The following is an 11897-nucleotide window of genomic DNA, read 5'->3' as shown; positions in this document are numbered from 1 at the left end:
GCTCGGAGCAGCTCCCCCACATCCCTGCCCTGCCCCGTGCTCCCGGCCCACCCCCCAAGTGGACCCTTCAGAACTGGAGAAAAATATTCCGAGGAGCACGGCCGGCTGGAGACCGCTCGTGTTTGGGTTTCATGGCCTACTATGCATTGTTCTCCCTCCGCTTTGAAAATAAACTCTAGGAAGCATTAATGCAAATACAATGTAAACACACTCGTTCCTGAATGTTCCAATCTCCCTGGCGTGTTTGGGCTTCTCCTCAAGGTTACGGTTTAGCCTGATGTAAGAACCAGATGGGCCTCCAAGTTGGGAGCTCTGCTGTCCTCGCCACGTAAACAGACAGCTGTCCAGATGGTTCGGGGACAGAGCCCTCAGAATGTGGCCTTTGGCAGCAGCCTCCACTGTCTTCCTCGGAACACGAGGTGGACAGAATCTGTCTTTGCAGCACAGTGACAAACAAGGCCTTGGAGAAAATGACACCATGATAGAGGGTCGGGTGGTTGAGAATCGATGAGCAGGACACAGTTCTCTGGTAACTGTCCTCAATGCCATCTTTCTCATATCTCAGCGGCAGGGCTTTGACAGCCTGCAAACAACACTCCCTCCTGACGGTCTCGGGCCAAGCACAGGAGCCTCGACTCGCTTATCACGAGCACACCCCAAATAGGCTTCCTACTTCCTGCTTCCTGCTTCCTGCATCTTACTTCCTGCTTCCTGCTCCCTCATTCCATAAACCATTCTCCTTGAGAGGTGCTAAAAATGGAAGGGACAAGATGAAAGGCTGGTCACAAGATTCGGCCCAGAAGCCTCTCCGGTGCTCTGCAGCCTGGGCCGTCGCTGCTGCTCCGACTTGACCTGCCCCGGGTTAGTGGGTCTGAATTTTGTCGAGCGAGCCATTAAATCCTGTAGGCTAACCATTTGTGGGGTGGGTGATCTGGATGACTTGACAAATTAGCATAGTAAATTTCGGGTGTCTCGAGTGCTAAATTAGGTCATTTGTTTAATGAGCCAATCCCCTGCCCAGAGTTTGACCCCAGCCCACTGGGGTGAGGTCACAGGAGTTCCAGGCGGGGGCCGGTGGCCCTCATTTGTCTTTGGAGGGACGCTCTCCGGAGCTGGGAATCACATTCCAGCCTTAACCTTGATTTGTTGGTGACGGTCACTAAGTCCTTCTGCCTCGGTTTCTCCCCATGCTCCCTCTCTAGCACCTCCGCCCACCCCTGAGCTCTCACCGCCGGCCACCAGGGGTGAGCCGGGCGCTTCGAGCCCCGTGACAGCCCAGGGGGGCGAGAGCCCATTATCCTCGCGTCCAGGTGAGAAAACAAATCTCAAAGACGCCGCTTTCCACGCCCACTCCCGCTCACTGCACCTTTGTCCAGTCTTGCGACAGTCTCGCTCAAGCACTCGGGGTGCAGCACAGGGCACAGCCGACAGGCCAGCTGGCTCTCGGACTCTGCCCGGCTGACCCGAGTCGTGCATATTAATCCAGGTAACATGATCTGGGTTTCCACGACTCAGGCAGAAGCCCCCCAGGCCCAAAGGAACAAGAAATCAGCTCTGCCTCTAAAACCTCTGGATCATGCACATGAATTCCAAATGAAGTCCCTTTGCCACCGAGGTGCCACAGGCCGCCTTTTGTGCAGGGGACTGTAGGCTCCCGAGGACAGTGTTGGACACTTGTGGCTGTTTCTCCTGGTGCTTCTGTGCAGACTCCATGTTCTGGTGTCAACACAGAAGCTCCCAGTCCCTGAGTCGGCCCCACACTCCAGGGCAGAGGGCTGAGCTGTGAAGCTCGAGGGCACCAAGGCCCTGGTCACCACTCGCTGTGGCCCCCGGTGCAAAGGCGTGAAGCCCAGGGGCGGAAGCAGATGCGTCTGCTCAGTGTTTCTGTCCACGTCGGCTCTGACTTGAGTTCTTTGAAAATTCTCAGTCCTCAAATGGGTTCTGTGGCTTCCAGCCTGCGCTCGGAGGAGACCCCAGTCCCATTGTCCGCCCACCCCCCCGGAACTGCCCCTGGCAAAGGGAGTGGGCAGGAGGCCACCTGCTGTGATTTCATGTGACACCTCCACACTTTCCAGCTCCCCCCCTCGTCTGACTCGCTCTGAAAGGTCAGGAGGGTGGACCAACCCAAGTGTGGCCGATGCCCGTCCATGCCCGCCCTCCTCTGGGGCAGGGTTTTGTTCTGCTGCCTCACAAGGACCCGGAGACAATGATCTGGGGGCCTCGCTTCTGGGAGGCGGTGAGGCTGGGGCCTCCAAAGCCTCTGGCCGCGTGTGGGCACCTGGCGCCGGCCCGGGGGCAGCTCACCTTCCTCGCTCGGGCACAACCAGACCTGAGAGGCGCACGCGTTTAGGGAAACAAGACCTCGAAACATCACGGTGTGCACCCAGACCCCGAAAAACATCAGTGAAGCATGCGAGTCTTTGCACGTGGGGCACACGCACAGGGCCTCGGGTCCCGCACAGGAGAGGACGGTGAGACAGATGCATGCTGACCAGCGCCTCGGGAAGGGCTCATGACGGCGGGGACTTCCAGCAGAGGCAGAAGTGACGCTAAAGTCACCCAACAAGCTTCCCTGGCACCTCCGTGCCCCATCCCAGTCCCTGCTGATGTGGCTATTACCCCAACGCCCCAGAGAATGTCGATCACCCCAGCTCAGCTCTGGCCCAGAAGGAGGGAAAGGCCACTGTTTCCCTAGTTTTAATTGATCATTGTAAATGTGCAGTGGACGGCCCAGTTTTAAGCATTCGGCTGAAACAGTTCTCACATATGTGAATCCTGGGGTGACCACCACCAGGTTAAAATATTGACTTCCCAGGACCTAGAGGGTGCTCCTGACCCCTTCCCCATCAGCAGCCCCCACGGTGACCAGGCCTCTGTAACCCTAGGTCAGCCTGGCCGATGACCTCACACTGAGGACTCGTGAGACTCTCAGGCTCCAGGGGAACAGCTGCAGACGGTGCGGGCTCCGGTGGCCCTGTGGCCCGAGGCCCCGCTGCCTCCGCTCCTCCCTGGCTCTGAGCACCGTCCCTCTGTTGCTGTGTGGGAACCCTCCAATCTGCTCTCACTGATGGGCGCTTGTCACTGTGGATAGAGTTGCTCTGAAGATTCTGCTTCGTGTGTCCTGGATGGGTGTTGACCCCTTTCTCACAGACACGTTTTGGCCCATCAGGGAGCTGGTGTCCTGCCTTCACCGAACAGCCACCTGGCTCTGCAGAGCATGTCAGCCGGCGATCCGTCCCCCTCACTACCCGGGCACCGTGTTCGAGTCGTTGCCACGGGCTTGCATGGTTGTCTTCTCGTGGTTTTAACGTGTGTTCCTCTGGTGGCCACCCGCTTGCTGTCCATGTGGGACTCTGGGAAGAACTCCTCTTCAAGTCCTCAGCCTTTGAAAACTTTTGAAAGCCTTTGCTTTCTTGGCTGACCTGCGGACGTTCTTTCCGGGTGTCCGTGCGGGAGCCTCCGGGGTCTCCGCTGCCCGGCGCCCGGGGGCGGAATCTCTTGTTTTAATCAACACTACTGAGCAGTCACTCTCAGGTGCGTGTTCCAGGACAGCGTTGTCTTCTGAACAAATGGCTGTTGACGACTTTCATGACATCTGGTTCTTTTTGGCAGGTGTCACTTGGCAAGATGCAGACCCCAGCCGTTCGATCCCAGCCTCGTCTGCTGTGTGGACACGGTGAAAGCCCACGAGCAGCTGACCGTCAGCCAGGGCGACTGTCCCAGGCCGGGCCTGACTCACAGGGGCCACAGCCCTGGACAGCAGAGCTGAGGCCTCTCAGAGGAGGAAGGAGCCCACCGTGGGACAGCAGCCGTGGCCGGTGCCCGAGAGCTCCACGCAGTTCCTGCTGATCACCCCAAGGACTCTGGACCCCCTGACGGAAGGTTCTAAGCTGGAGTTCTGCCAGAACCTCTCCCTGTCTCCAGCCATCTATCGCCCTGGGTCTAACGTTGTCCTGGATACTGACCAACACCCCATGCAGCCGTGGGGACCGAGCGCACTGGTTATTTCCTGATCTGTGCTGCTGGGAGTCTCGCCTACGACCCTTGCTGTCCCCTCCCAGGACTGCGGCCCGCGCCAGCCTCTGCCCTCTCTTGAGCCTCCTTGAGGCCTGTCCTCCAGCACTTGCCAGAGGGCAGGACAGCTCTCTGTGCGCCTTCCTCTGTCTGCCGCCGCCGGGGACTCGAGCAGCGAGTGGTGGCTCCAAGCACTGCCTGTCACGTGGCATCCTCCGTGGCCACGTGGATTTCTTCACTAGGTGCTGCCGACTCCAAGCGCTTCCTCCACTGAAGGGCAGCAGTGGCTTTTCTCTTCCTCCTAGGGTCACTTAGAGACTGAATGAGGTCCCTCATGCGCACCGGGCGCCTTGCCTGCTGTGCGGTAGCTCAGCACAAGTTCCAAGTGGGGTATCCTTGCTGCGATTCTCAGTAGAGACGCTGGCAATGTGCGCTTGACTCTGGGCGTGGAGCTGGTGCTCCGTGAATGTCCTCCCCCTTCGGTCACCTGGGGTGGCTTTGGCCAGCAAAGCCTCTTGGCCAGCGGTTCACTTGGCCTCTCCCAGCCCCATGATGGCGGCGGGGAGTCGTGGTGACATTCTGCCCCTGTCTTGAGGACAGGCCCCTCTCTAAGAGCCCTGACAGTCCTTGCAGGGCAGAAGAGAAGACCTGGGGAAAAGTGTCCCATCTCTCGGGCTCCACCTGGGGACGCGTCCAGGACTCCACGTGGGGAGGTCCTGTCCGCCTTCTCCTTGCTCTTGGTGTCAGTGGGGGAAGCCCTCTCTCCACCCCGGAACCAAAACACCGTTCCCCACGTTGAACTCTGCCCGACGCAGGAGCCTGCTTCCTTCACCCGGGCGGCCGTCGGGTTTCCTCTGGGCCAGGGAAACACCCCAGGGAACAGTCCAGAAGGGAAGCCTGCGATTTCTTTTTTAATTTCAAATTCCAGATTTTTTAATGACAGTGTCCCAGCTCTGCCACGTCGGGGAGGACTGTGGAGAATGTGCCCATGGCAAGAGCAGCTGGGTCCTCCAGGCAGCTCCCTCCTGTGCCCCAGGAGGACGAGCGCCTGACGGAGACCAGTCCCAGCCGAGGCCTGTACAGGAGCCGGCAGGGACAGCCTCGAGCGGCGCCCACGGGTTTCTCAGACCCCCGTCTCCTGCCGCCCTGGGTGCACCCGCTGGCTTCTCCGTCTGCAGGGTACTTAGTGGGCCAGCGGCCATCCTGGAGCCTCAGTGTCCTCTTGTGCAGGACACAGGGTCTGAACTGCATATACACATCATGAAGACCTTCCAGCTACAAACGCCATCAGCTTTGCGGGCGGTGGAGGCCGCTGGAGTGGCATTGGGCTCCCGCATGCCTCGTCAGGAGCCCAGCATGGCATGTAGGCTCTGCCACTTCCTTGCCAGACGCCACAGGACAGTCATGGAATCTCCTGAGACTCTGGTTTCTTCCCAGGGAGTCAGGAGTCACGAGCCTCTTTGTACCAACCTTCCTGGGCCCTGAGGGCATGACCCACACCATCCCCATCTGATGAGGGGCGCTGTCATCAGCCCCATAGGTCACCCTAGGCCAGGTAGCTGTCACATGCTGTATCAGCCGGGTGCCAACAGAGCTGCAGAATCGGTGGGAGATAGATATTAAGAGGCTCCACTCTGGGGCGCCGGCCAGGAAGCTGCAAATGCCTAGAGCAGGGCGGTCCCCAGGAAGGCAGGGCTGCGGTCCTGCGTGGTGTCTCCTGCCTCGGGGACGCCTGCTCTGATGGCCCAAATGATGGGCCCCAGGTGATCCAGAGCAGCCTCCCTCACCAACAGTTGGCAGACCCCGGACTTTAATTACACCTGTAAGATCCTGTCACAGCCTCACTGAGGCGGGACTCGACCTTGGGCAGTCTGTACTGTTTGTATTATTATTATTAAATCAATAGACTTTTTAGAGCAATTTTAGGTTTGCAGAAAAATTGAGCAGAATATCCGTCTCCGCCCTCTGTCCGTGCTGTGCACAGTCCCCTGCTACGCACGTCTCAAGGCTGAGCCGGGGTCCACACCATGTGGCTAGCGAGAGCCCTGTTTTGCATGTGGGCGCTCTGGTGTGGGCATTCCGTGGGTCTGGACAAATGTGCAATGACCCGCACCCTCCACCAGCGTACGGGCAGTGTGGGCTCCCTGCCCTGGAGACCCCAGGCTCCACCTGCGGGTCTCCCCCCCCACCCATCAAGCGTGGCCCTTCTTCCTGCTTCCTTAGCTCCGTGTTCCGGAGTGTCCTGGAGACAGCGGCAGGACATACAGACGGCTCCTCCTCCACGGTGTGCCTGAGGATCCCCTGCTCCCCAGGGCGCACGGTCCATTTTCTAGTGCTGATGACTCTGTTGCCGGGTGGGCTGCAGCACACACACGTGGTCACCTAGGGAGGGACACGCGGAAGGTGCCGGGCCTCCAGGTGCAGGCTTGGTGAGGACGTCCATTCCCATTTCAGGTGAAAACTAAGAGGTGCAGCTGTGGACCCTACGCTGGGGGCGTACCTAGTTCTGTGAGGAGTCGCTGGTGTCTTCCAAAGCCACTAGCATGAGCAGCCCAGGATGCCCCGTCCTCCAAGGACGTCCCCATCCAGTTGGGGAATCAAGTGACATAAAGCAACGTACACAGTGGGTCGAGTTGGGCAGGTGCACAGGTGGCGCTCAAGCGGTGAGCTACCATCAAGCACTGGGCGCCCTCCGTGCGTCTCCGGTATGCCAGACACTTCCTGGCCTCCCCACCACAGAGCCAGGTGCCAGGCGAGAGAGAGAGTGGGGATCTCGGTGACTATGTAGGAAGCTAACGCCAACACCTGTAAACCAAAAGGACCTCGGAGCGCTTCGTCCGGGACGTGCAGCCCCGAGTGCCGCAGCCCCACCTCGAGGCAGAGCTCGCGGCACACCCAAGAGCCTCGGGTTTCCCGACGTCCCACTTCAGCTACCAGGTTGGGGAGCTGGCCAGAGTCCTGGTCACAGCCGTCCAGCCGCCTGTCCTCACAGGCCTCACCCGGCCGCTCCAGGACGGGCCGACTCCTCTTTCAAGAGGTTCCAAATGGTCCTCGAATCGTGTCTTTCTTTCTTGAGACACGGCACTTTGTAGAGACGTCAAAGGACGATTTCACGAGGAGTGAACACCCTTTTACACCCTAACTCCTTCTGTGAGGATGAAAGGCCGGCAGAAGGCTTGGACATGGATGGCCCAGCCCCGCCGGAGCTGATTCCAATGTCACTCACACCCAGGAGCAGCGGGTGGGTGAGCCGGGCGCCTCCCCAGGGAATGGGGCCCAGGCGCAATACTGAGGTGACACTCCAGCCGGGGCCCGGACGGGCCGGACACTTTGTCCTCCCTGTCAGAGGCTGCACGCCTGCAGAGATGGAGTGGTGTCACAGTCATAAAACGCTCCCGCCCCTGGGGACAGACAGGTTGACAGAAGGCACCGGCGCCACGCTGTCATAAAAGCCCCCGGCCTGTCATGTTCCAATAAATCTTGATTTTTTTGTAACATAATAGCACAGAGGTTCCCAGCCTTGGGTTTCACAGGTGAGCCGTGGGCTGATGGATGGCTTGGGAGCCGCGGGGGTGGGGACGAGGACAGGGGAAACCTTACCCGCCACCCCGCCCCCAGGCTCCCCAGTGCCGGGCAGGAAATCCAGCCTGCAGAGGATCCCGGGCAGCTGTTCCCGATGCCACATCCTCACAGCAAGAAAGCCAGGCCCACTGTCTTCGAGCCTGCCCAGGGGCGTTAAACTGTAAGCGCTTAATAAGTGCTGGTGGCCCCTCCTTTCTCACTTGGGCTCCTGGATCCAGGGCTTGTCACCAAGGGGCTGCTGAGGGGCCAAGTGTGTGCCCTGTCACCAGGCCCTGTACCCAGCACTGCACACAGCGTGGTGACTGGCTGCCCAGAGGGGGCCTTGGTCCAACAGACGGGCACCTGCTGTGTCCCCACCATGGGGCCATCTTGTTAGCAAGGACTCTGGGGTGACACGTCCTCTGTGAGCTCTTCAAATAGATGATGAGACAAAACCCAAGGTCTCCCAGGGCCAGCAGGTGACATGGTGAGAGGACAGCAGCAGAGAAGGTGACCTGTGCGTGGTTCTTGGCTCCTGAGAGCAGGAAACGGGGGTGGGAGACGGGTCCACAGAGAGCACAAGTCCAGCGTCCCCAGGCGGGGCTGGGACCCAGGGTGGGCAGGCCTGCCGAGGGTCAGACGCTGCCAACCTGGATCTTAGGCAGATTCTCTAGCTTAGTGGGCCCTACGTCATCCAAATGTGACAGGTGTGTGACCGGGCGCGGGCCAGCACCGCAGAGCGGGAGGGAGTGCCCAGGGCTCCTGGATCGACCATGGCCAGAGGCTGCGATGAGCAGGACCCCTGGGACCCAGAGCTTGTCACCTGTGGTCAACACATCCAGCTGCAGGCCTCGGCAGGGGACGGGTCGTTTCCACGCAGCAAGCTGCACGTCTGACTCTGGCTCCTGCTCAAGTGGACATTGGGGACACAAGGGAGTGAACGTGACTTTCTCATGGGGACAACCTTGAAGCTTCCAAAACCCTGAACACCACAGTCGGTGGCTCCTGAATTCCTGGGTGTTCTCAGCTGTGACATTCTGACATTCTCCATCCCAGGGCCTTCGCCGGCCAAGGTGACGTGGCCACACCTGCTGTAGCCGACAAGCAGAGGCCACAGGGTGGGAGGAGCCAGAGCCTGGAGAACTCTCGTCTTTACAGGGAAAGGAGAAGGCGGATGGCGTTTGCTGTAGATTGTTTAGGCCAAGGAAATAAATCAAATTGCTGCCACATGTCAAGGCGTGGCCTGGTAAGAAATGGAGGGCAGGTGCCGAAGGCTCCCCGGTCCCTGAAGGAGATTCTGGATGGTTCCTGTTCCGGGACCCCTAGGGCCACTGTGGGTGGCTGCACCCTCGAGGCCCCAGCCAGTCCCCCCGCCAGTCTCAGGTGTGTGGAGGAGGGCACAGGGCCTGTCTCTGCCTGCCCTGGCTGAGGTCCCCAGGACCTCCTGGCCCGAGCCTCTCTGTCCTGTTCCTCTCCTGTTGGCAAACACAGCATACAATTCCAGAGACTGGTAAAATGATCAGTAAACTTAAATGTTTTTGGATAAGAAGCAGTTTCCGAAGTGCCCCAGTGTGGTAAAGAAAATAAAGATCGGGGTGAAGAACTCCAGGGTGTCCCTGAGGGCCAGCTGCGTCTCCTGGGCGTTGGCCACACAAGCCTGGTATGCATCCTGGTGGGCGATGCCGTTGGAAATAGCTCCTGACGTGGAAGCTCAGATAAACATTTTTAGGGCATTACTGCAAGAGTGAATTCCTTTTGAAAAGATAAGTTTTGTTTCCCAGTAGACAAAATCTTCCAGATATAGAGGTGTATCAGGCTAATGCTAGGTGCTCTAACAAATGACCCCACACAACAGTGGCTTATCCCAGTGAAGTTCAAGTCTCCATCCTACAAAGTCCAAACAAGCATTCCTGGCTCAACAGGAAACTCTCCTCCTCGAGGTAATTCTGTCTTGTGGCCTTCCAGGACCCCAGAGTCTTCTGCATTTAGCTGGAAAGGGGAAAAGCAGAGAGAGCCTTGCAAGGGAGACTCTCATGAGCCACCAGCTGGTCTCAGTCGCACGGCCACACCTCATTCCAAGGGAGCTGGGAAATGGAACGGTCCACTGCACTTCCAGGAGAGGAGGAGGAGACCAGCTCAAGGACTGGCCTCTGCCAGGGGAGGCAAAGCCGGTCACGTGAGCCAGTGGGTTGGCAGGCAAGTGCTAGGGTCAGGGTGAAACGGCTGCCCGGGGTGGAACGTTCTGTCGCAGCGCCCTGTGGGTCTGTGCTTTGGGCTCGTCTCTCTCCCCTCCTGTGATGAGCCAGACCAGCTGCACCATCTGGGGCACTGAAGATGCCCCATGCAGTGCCCAGCTGGCCATCTGCTCCAGAGGGACATGCTCCCAGGCTCTGCTCAGGCGAGGACTGCAGAAGCCACGGGCAGGTGGCCGTGACCTCCGTCCAGGCCCTGCAGCCAGGCAGCACCTCATGCCCAGCTCTACCGTCTGTGGCCCCCCAGGACCCAGGAACACAGATGTCTGCCCTCAAGAGGAGCAGCCAGAGTGCTGGGGACGCCGGGCACGTCCCTACGCTCTGAGTCCCCGAGCTCTATCCAGTGTCCAGCCTCCTGCCGCCCACACAGGTCCTCCCGGGCTTCTGTCGGGGCTCCTGCCCCCTGGCCTCCACCTCTCTGCAGGCCCCTCCCCGTCCTCCCTGGACCCCAACTGCTACCCCTGCCTCCGCGTCAGCTTGACGCCCACTGCAGCCCTGCGGTCCCTGGCCTCCCCCCTGCTCTCACCCTGTGACCCCCTTGTCCTTCTGCCCCACGGTCCTCGAGCTCGCCCCACCCCAGCCCACGGCCCTGCTCCGGTCTGAACCCCCACAATGCAGCTGCTCTGCTGAGAGCCCCCAGCTGCCTGGGGTGCCCAGCAAGGAGCCATCCCGACCAGCCACAGAGGCAAGGGCGACCCAGTGGGTGGGGGCCCAGGAGAGCCCCGGGGCCGGCGACCTTCAGGGACTAAGCTGCATGGGAAGACCAGCCACGCGCCCCGCCCCCACGGCTCAGCGAGGTCCTGCCTGCTCCCCACAGGCTCTCGACCACCATTTCCTCCCTGTATGAGGACAGTCCGTGTCTTTCCAGGGACTTTGAGGCAATCCAACAAGGAGAGGGAAATAAAAAGCGAGCTGTTTGCAAATTCTCAAAGAACACTAAGGCCGTGAGCGAGGAGGGTCGCCACGGCTCCTGGGGCTGTGGGCACGTGTCCCTCCAGGGCAGCAGGTCCCTCTGTCCAGTGTCTCAGCTCCTGGCCTCTGGGAGGTGTGGGCCCCTCCTGCGCAGGGGTCTCGGCAGCGCCGAGGCCTCCCCACAGATAAGCCGCATCCTCAGATCCTGGCGAGCAGGCGGAGGCTCCGGCTGTCAGCAGCAGTGAACCCCGAGCATGAGTAATGGCAGCCACGGAAGTGCAGGGGTGCTGAGCGGCTGCCAAGCCGCGTAAATCTCTGGAGATTGCCAAGAGGATGGATGCCCGCCCCCGCCTGGCTGGGCCTCGAGAGCGGGCCTCCTCCAGGTTCAAGGGCGTCTGGGAGCCACCGTGGACTCACCTTCAGATGTGAGCTGGGGGAGGACCATCACCATCCCTTCCACTGGTCTGTGGGGAGGAGAGGCCTGTCTTGGTGACAGTCTGAGGACAGGTGTGGCTGCGTGTGGGCCAGGGTGCAGGGGCCAAGCCCTTTCCTGAGTATCTACCTCCTATTCCAAACCAGAGGGGATGCGCTTGGGGACCCTCCGACACACATGCGAGGATTACTGGGGCCGGACCGGGCTCCAGGAAGGGTGACGGTGCCCCACAGAAGCCACTGTCTGGCTGGCCACCTCGGTTCCGTGGTGGAGGCGACACCATCGGCGCCCAACCCCTCTCAGGAGAGCAGCCCTTCGCCCTGCCCTGCAGGTATGAACACAGAGGCCCGCTCAGTGCGTGGTCCTCAGCTCGCTGCCCTGGGGGCCGCACCCGGATTCCAGTCCTGGGTCTCCGGCTGCTCCAGCTTCACTCCTGCGCCTCTCACACAGACCGTGCGTGGCCACTGGTCTGTATGAGCCCGGGCCCTCCCGCAAGAGCAAGTGCCCACCAGCAAAGGACCAGAGACCTCGCAAAAGAAGAAACTCAAATGGCATCAAATATGTGAAAAGGTGTTGGACGTCTTTAGCCATCAGGGGACGTCACCCCCAGTCAGAAGGCAGCCACCAAGAACACGAGTAACTCTAAGGGCTGGGGGGGTAGGAGCACTGGACACTGTGGGTGGACTGTCAGTGAGCACAGCCACCACGGACGTCAGTGTGGAGGC

The 11897-nt window shown here is 60.1% G+C and overlaps 1 long non-coding RNA gene across 1 annotated transcript; it reads left to right on the top strand.

The window, feature by feature from the left end:
• Positions 1 to 713: 713 nt before the first annotated feature.
• LOC125613133 lies at positions 714 to 5934 on the top strand. Its single transcript, XR_007343622.1, has 2 exons — positions 714 to 861; positions 3613 to 5934. It is a non-coding gene; the product is annotated as an uncharacterized LOC125613133 (long non-coding RNA).
• Positions 5935 to 11897: the final 5963 nt, after the last annotated feature.

This window comes from Marmota marmota, unplaced genomic scaffold, assembly GCF_001458135.2.
Source record: "Marmota marmota marmota unplaced genomic scaffold, marMar, whole genome shotgun sequence".
In the NCBI taxonomy this organism is placed as follows: Eukaryota; Metazoa; Chordata; class Mammalia; order Rodentia; family Sciuridae; genus Marmota; species Marmota marmota.
Note: the sequence above shows the minus strand (reverse complement) of the source record. Positions and strands in the feature narration are given on the sequence as shown.